We start from the raw sequence: 8,100 nt of genomic DNA on the forward strand, positions 1-8,100 counted from the left end.
GTAGCTGAAAGATGCAACTGACTTCAAAGGCACAGAATGTTTCTCTCTGCGAATAACAACAACAACAACAAAAACAACAACAACAATAATAATAATAATAATAATAATAATAATAATAATAATAATAATAATAATAATAATAATAATAATAATGAAAATAATAACAATAATAATAATAATAATAATAATAATAATAATAATAATAATAATAATAGTAATAATAATAATAATAACAATAATAATAATAACAATAATAATAATAACAATAACAATAATAATAATAATAATAATAATAATAATAATAATAATAATAATAACAGTAACAATAACAACCTCTGGTCTGGAACTGTATCTCTAAATAAGCAGGCGTTCCCTTCTTCAATTCAAATTCTTGCGACTGCACAACTTCAAACTGTAGAATCAGTATTTTAACTTTCCTGACTCTGATGATGAAAGTTATATGATTGAGGTTGCAGTTAAGTAAGTTGAGAAGCTGAACAGATAAATACTAGTACACCACCTGTCTGTCTGTCCGTCTTTCTGTCAGTCAATCAGTTGATGGGGGACTGGTGGAGAGAGCAATCTGTGTTTGTCCGGCTTTCCATCACTCAGTCAGTCAGTCAGTAAGTCTGTTGATGGAGGACTGGTTGAGAGACCAATCTGTGTCTGTCTCTCTTTCAATCAGTCAGTCAGTCTGTTGATGGAGGACTGGTGAGAGAGTAATCTGTGTCTGTCTGTCCGTCTTTCAATCAGTCAGTCAGTCTGTTGATGGAGGACTGGTGGAGAGAGTAATCTGTGTCTGTCGGTCCGTCTTTCAATCAGCCAGTCAGTCTGTTGATGGAGGACTGGTGGAGAGAGCAATCTGTGTCTGTCTGTCTACGTGATGCTTCCCTCCGCTGTTTCATTACGTAGACAAAATACATGAACAGGAAATATTTGTTTTAATTATTAATGGACTGGTGTGGTGCTGGTGGTGGTGGTGGCGACGGCATCAGTAGTATTCAGGTGTCATATCTGTAACGTAATAGGGAATGAAGGTAATGCGTATGCGATGGCAGCCTGAAGGTAACAATGGGGAGTTTTCATAACGAGTGGTTGTCAGCAGGTGGCAGCACAGACACACACTCTTCTCTCACATACAAGCAATATCAGATATACCTACACTGTTATTCTGTTTACATGAAGATGCAATGGGCTTATATAATATATTTTTCTACGTAATCCCTTCTAAGTAGTAACACAAGTAAACTCAAACTCTTTTCATTTACCTAAGTTGATTTTCTAGTGAATTGGCATTTAGATCTATTTGGTCATCTTAAGATTTCCAAATGAATACACTCTTGATTGGAAACGTCTTAATCTAGACGACAGTAAACATAAAGGCAACATGTCTGTGACAACCAAAAGTCCAAAGTACATAGATCTCCTTCCTAGTTTATGGAAGCGGCAATTTTAATAAAAAGAACTGGCACCTCGAGTGTCCTGGCGATAGTAATGCTGTATCTCTAACCAAAACAAACACCTGACTCGGCCGCGCTGGTTGAACTTAAGAAACACGTTGTTGGACAAGAAGCTGAATGTTGGTGCGGTGCCCATCTCCACTACGCCCTAAACAATGGATTACGGCAGCTGGACACTACAGCAGCAGCAGGATCGCCTGAGAGATGTTTGTTTTGCTTCTCAATTACTTTGCCTTGTCGCTCGCTTCGTGAGAGGAATGCTAAAATACCCAAAAAAAAAAAAAAAAAAAAAAACTAGAGCCATATATCACGATGTTAGTGAGTAGGTTGTGTCATGCTATATAGTACAGTGTGATTGTTTATTTATTTATTTTTTTTTCATCGTCCAAATCAATAGCTTTTATACTAATAATATGCTTTATTTAAGATAATGCTAGCAGTTTACTCGATAATCTCAAAAAAAAAAAAAAAAAAATATTTGACCACATTCTGTCAATATTAACCATACCGGACATTGAAAAGTCGATACATCATTTCAATAGTATCATGATGATCAATGTTCTATGCATCTTTACGCACCTGGGATTTACTACAACAATATTCTAGCTCTCTTTCCTACAGTTAGATGAGCACCAACGACATCTAGCGGTTGAGTTCCAAAAACTCCCCATTGCATTAGTGAATACAATAGGTAGAGTTTTCAGTGCAGTGTTGAATGAGAGACTGTGTAAATGGATTGAGACAGCTGGAGTGCTGGTGAAGAACAGAATGGTTTTCGTGTGGAAAGGAGAGCTGAGGACATTATATTTGTGGTGAATGAAGTGATTGAGTAGAAAAAGAAGAATGGGGATGAATTGTACCTAGGTTTTCAGGATATAGAGAAAGCTTATGATAGAGTGAACAGAGAAATGCTAGAGTCTTAGAAAAGATTGGATTGAGTGCAAAGATAGTTAACATAGTGCAAAGTATGTATGTGGACACAAGAGCTAGATACAGACTAGGAGACAGAAACAGACTGGGTGAAGACTGAGAGAGGAGTTAGGCAGGGCTGTATATTGTCACCAACCCTTTTTTAGCTTGTATACAGAGGAGCTAGCAGCCAGGATGAGAAGAATGAATGTAGGGGTAAGTGTGGGGAATGATAAAGTATGTGTGCTCCTTTATGCAGATGATGTAGTTGTTATGAGTGAAACGGCAGATGAGCTTCAAAGTTTGTTGGATGTGGTGGATGGCTATGGTAAAGACTTTGGAGTAAAGTTTAGCAGTGAGAAAAGCAAAGTGATGATTGTGAATAGGTCAGAGGATGAAAGTAATGTGGTATGGAGACTTGGAGAGAATGAGTTGAGACAGGTACAAGAATACAAGTACTTAGGGATGTGAATGAGTCCTAGTGGGTGTGCAAAGGCAAAAAATGAAAAGATAAGTATGGTAAACCAGTGGGTAGGTCGATTGGGAAGCGTGGCAAGGATGAGAGCAAGTAAGTATGATGTGTTGAGAGAAGTGTGGAAGAGTGTGGCTGTGCCATGTATAATGTATGCTATGGATATGATTGCATGGAATGAAAGTGAAATTGAGAAGTTAGAAGTGGACCAGAATAGAGTAGCAAGGATGGCACTGAGTGCACCGAGGTGCACAGCAGTTGAAGCCTTGAGAGGTGACATGGGATGGAGCACCTTTAGAAAAAGACTCACAAAAGCCACACTTAGGTACAAGATTAGGCTTGAGAGAATGGATGATACAAGAATAGCAAGGAAGGTGTACCTGTGGAATGAAAGTGGAAGCAAATGAAGAAGAGGTGCATGAAAATGACAGACAGGAATGGATTGCAAGTTGTGTGGGCGATAAGAATGGCTGGGAGGAATCAAAATGAGCGTGAATGGGTGGTAACAAGAGGAGGCAGAGTGGGAGCCGAATGGGATGTGAGAAAATGGAAGAATGAGATAGACAAAGAAGTGAAATGTGTGGGACTGAATGAATGGAAAAATGAAATGGAAAGAAAGAAGACCCTGGAATGGTACAGGGAGAAAGAGGCTCCGAGGTATGAAAAGTGGTATGATGGAAGCCTGGGCGGTGATCTCTTCCGAGCGAGGGCACAGTGTATGGATGTGAATGCAAGGAGTTACAGGTGGTCTGAGTCCCGCAGCAAAGTGTGCCAGATGTGTGACATGGGAGAGGATGAGACGGTGGAACATGTGGTGCTGGAGTGTGTGCAGTATGCCAGAGACAGGAATGAGATGATGCAAGTGATACTGACTGAGTTAGGGCATGATAGGAATGAAAGAGTGGAGAAGACAGGAAATGAATGAATGGTGTTGTTGCTGTGACTGTGTAGAGAGGCGAATGAAAGGATGATTGAGGCGGTGAAAGAGTTTCTGGAGAGAATGTGGCGTGCCAGATGTAGGAACAATTAGGATAGAAGATGCTGTTCGTTTCTCTTTTTTTTTTTTTTTCCTCTGCAGGAGTTGCCGATCCAAAGGGTGATCCTGAGCCAGGCTGTACCATCAAGATCAAGACGGTGACTGGGAGAGGTGTGGGTGTCTGATAGTGACGAAAGAATGTCCTTGAAAGCACATGATAGTGATAGTATATTCAAGGCCATAATCTTTACCTTCTATCCTTCGCTGCCTAATTTCCCACAATCCCTCACGACTTTTGAGAGAGAGAGAGAGAGAGAGAGAGAGAGAGAGAGAGAGAGAGAGAGAGAGAGAGAGAGAGAGAGAGAGAGAGAGAGAGAGAGAGAGAGAGAGAGAGAGAGAATGCATGTTTCGCCTCCCACAAATGTAAACAAACGGTAACAGTGTATTTCCCCCCATTTCTCCCACTATTTCCTCCCCCATCACCTCAACACAGGGAGGGGAACCATTAGGCAACCATTAAAAAGCAGCAGGAACGCGTGACGGTTGAATTTAATGGAGATATGGGTAAAAGAATTAGACTCTGCACTTACACTTAGAATCTGACTGTTGTGGCGTCGACCTCAAAATGTCGAGATGAGTTTATTTGTATTTATTATTAATTTTGCTTTCTAGTGAGATTTTATGTTGTATTTTGTTGATATTAATTCTGCTGTGTCCCCTCTAGCCTCTTGTATCCCGCGTCACCAGGTCCTTCTTATCCAGGATTTCAAAGGGGGCAACTTCAGGGCCGTTTGCTCCAGGACTGTAGGATATTTATGCAATAAGGTGTGCAATATCTGTATTTATTTATTTACTCATATTTTTGTAATGTATACTCTATTTTTATATTTTTGATGCTTTACCCTAAAGTCTTTGCCCAAGGGGTGGGTGGCAAGGTCCGTCCTCCTCCTTTGTTGTATTTCATTATTAATACAACAATAAATGTATCAGTCAATCAATCAATCAGTCCAGGGCCGTCAGAGATCTGCTAATTACTTACTGGCAAGACTGAAGATTACAACTTGTTTTGCTGGTCATCCTCTCAACTTAACTGGTCTTACCTAATGAATACAACAATAATTATATAAAAAAAAATAATAATAATATTAATAATATGCAATAATCTAGCAATACAGTTACTATAGCTCATTATTGAAATTCTTTGAGTTTTGAAACAAGATAGAAATTATGTTGTATAAGGTATGTGCATAAAAGAAAAGAGAAAAAAACTGAATTGATCTTTGACTTTTATTTATTTATTTATTTATTTTATTTATTTATTTATTTTATTTATTTATTTATTTTATTTATTTTTTTTTTTCAGTGCACCACATACATATTCCTTCATGAAGTTTTTCATATGAATATGAAAAGGTTTGGGCGACTCATGCGTTCAGATGCCACCATTGACTGGGTCTTCGGCTTCACACGGATTCCTTATGTTCATTTATTAAAGCTTCCAATAAAAGACCGTTATTGCTAGCACTTATAATATGAAGAGAGAGAGAGAGAGAGAGAGAGAGAGAGAGAGAGAGAGAGAGAGAGAGAGAGAGAGAGAGAGAGAGAGAGAGAGAGAGAGAGAGAGAGAGAGAGAGAGAGAGAGAGAGAGACTGGCCAATGTCCCCTCCTCCTCCTCCCAGCTGTGTGTGTGTGTGTGTGTGTGTGTGTGTGTGTGTGTGTGTGTGTGTGTGTGTGTGTGTGTGTGTGATGAAATGGAGGCAGGATCATAAAATTAAGATGAATTAATGCAATAATATCTTTTATTTAAAATAATAATAATAATAATAATAAGAAGAAGAAGAAGAAGAATTATAATAACAGTAATAACAATAATGTTACAAACGCATACAATTTAAGTAAGAGCCGTGAAGCAGAGCACAGGAGCAAGCAGTGACCTTGAAAAATCCGGAGTGACCTTGACAAGTAACCTGTTTACAAATACTATTTCTGATTAAAGCCCCATTCATATCCTTCCACAAAATGCTATAGTGGACATCCTCAAGGAAGAATAAAAGAAAGAGATAAGAAGAGAAAAGAAGGAGGAGGAGGAGGGGAGGAGGAATTGAGGAGGAAGAAATCAAAGTAATATCACTTTATTTACAAAAAACACAAGATTATACATCCTCCTCCTCTTCCTCCTCCTCCTCTTCCTTCATAGATGAGGTGGAGGTGGAGGTGTTTGTTACAGAATAGGTTTCCCCTACTTTAATAAACCACAGAAAACGGATTTCACCTTGTCAACCAGCACCTGTCGCCTTGTCTCCGTTTTCTCTCTTTTTCTTTTCTTTTTTTTTTCTTTTTATATGTAGGAAAGACACTGGCCAAAGGCAACAAAAATCCAATAAAAAAATCTAATAAAAAAAAAATGGCCACTGAGATGCCAGTCCCATAAAAGGGTCAAAGCAATAGTCAAAAATTGATGAATAACTGTCTTGTAACCTCCTCTTGAAGGAATTCAAGTCATAGGAAGGTGGAAATACAGAAGCAGGCAGGGAGTTCCAGAGTTTACTAGAGAAAGGGATGAATGATTGAGAGTACTGGTTAACTCTTGCGTTAGAGAGGTGGACAGAATAAGGGTGAGAGAAAGAAGAAAGTCTTGTGCAGCGAGGCCGCGGAAGGAGGGGAGGCATGCAGTTAGCAAGATCAGAAGAGCAGTTAGCATGAAAATAGCGGTAGAAGACAGCTAGATATGCAACATTGCGGCGGTGAGAGAGAGGCTGAAGACAGTCAGTTAGAGGAGAGGAGTCGATGAGACGAAAAGCTTTTGATTCCACCCTGTCTAGAAGAGCAGTATGAGTGGAACCCCCCCAGACATGTGAAGCATACTCCATACATGGACGGATAAGGCCCTTGTACAGAATTAGCAGCTGGGGGATGAGAAAAACTGGCGGAGACGTCTCAGAACACCTAACTTCATAGAAGCTGTTTTAGCTAGAGATGAGATGTGAAGTTTCCAGTTCAGATTATAAGTAAAGGACAGACCAAGGATGTTCAGTGTAGAAGAGGGGGACAGTTGAGTGTCATTGAAGAAGAGGGGATAGTTGTCTGGAAGGTTGTGTCGAGTTGACAGATGGAGGAATTGAGTTTTTGAGGCATTGAACAATACCAAGTTTGCTCTGCCCCCAATCAGAAGTTTTAGAGAGATCAGAAGTCAAGCATTCTGTGGCTTCCCTGCATGATATATTTACCTCCTGAAGGGTTTGGACGTTTATGAACGTGGAAAAGTGCAGAGTGGTATCATCAGCGTAGGAGTGGATAGGACAAGAAGTTTGGTTTAGAATATCATTAATGAATAATAAGAAGAGAGTGGATGACAGGACAGAACCCTGAGGAACACCACTGTTAATAGATTTAGGAGAAGAACAGTGACCGTCTACCACAGCAGCAATAGAACGTTCAGAAAGGAAACTTGAAATGAAGTTACAGAGAGAAGGATAGAAACCGTAGGAGGGTAGTTTGGAAATGAAAGCTTTGTGCCAGACTCTATCAAAAGCTTTTGATATGTCCAAGGCAACAGTAAAAGTTTCACCAAAATCTCTAAAAGAGGATGACCAAGACTCAGTAAGGAAAGCCAGAAGATCACCAGTAGAGCGGCCTTGACGGAACCCATACTGGCGATCAGATAGAAAGTTGTGAAGTGATAGATGTTTAAGAATCTTCCTGTTGAGGATAGATTAAAAAACTTTAGATAGGCAGGAAATTAAAGCAATAGGACGGTAGTTTGAGAGATTAGAACGGTCACCCTTTTTAGGAACAGGTTGAATGTAGGCAAACTTCCAGCAAGAAGGAAAGGTAGATGATGGACAAACAGAGCTGAAAGAGTTTCACTAGGCAAGGTGCAAGCATGGAGGCACTGTTTCGGAGAACAATAGGAGGGACCCCCATCAGGTCCATAAGCCTTCCGAGGGTTTTAGGCCAGCGAGGGCATGGAAAACATCATTGCGAAGAATTTTAATAGGTGGCATGAAGTAGTCAGAGGGTGGAAGAGAGGGAGGAACAAGCCCAGAATCGTCCAAGGTAGTGTTTTTAGCAAAGGTTTGAGCGAAGAGTTCAGCTTTAGAAATAGATGTGATAGCAGTGGTGCCATCTGGTTAAAATAGAGGAGGGAAAGAAGAAGAAGCAAAGTTATTGGAAATATTTTTTGGCTAGATGCCAGGAAATCACGAGGGGAGTTAGATCTTGAAAGGTTTTGACATTTTTCTGTTAATGAAGGAGTTTTTGGCTAGTTGGAGAACAGACTTGGC

The sequence above is a fragment of the Scylla paramamosain genome, unplaced genomic scaffold (assembly GCF_035594125.1).
Source record: "Scylla paramamosain isolate STU-SP2022 unplaced genomic scaffold, ASM3559412v1 Contig56, whole genome shotgun sequence".
Classification (NCBI taxonomy): domain Eukaryota; kingdom Metazoa; phylum Arthropoda; class Malacostraca; order Decapoda; family Portunidae; genus Scylla; species Scylla paramamosain.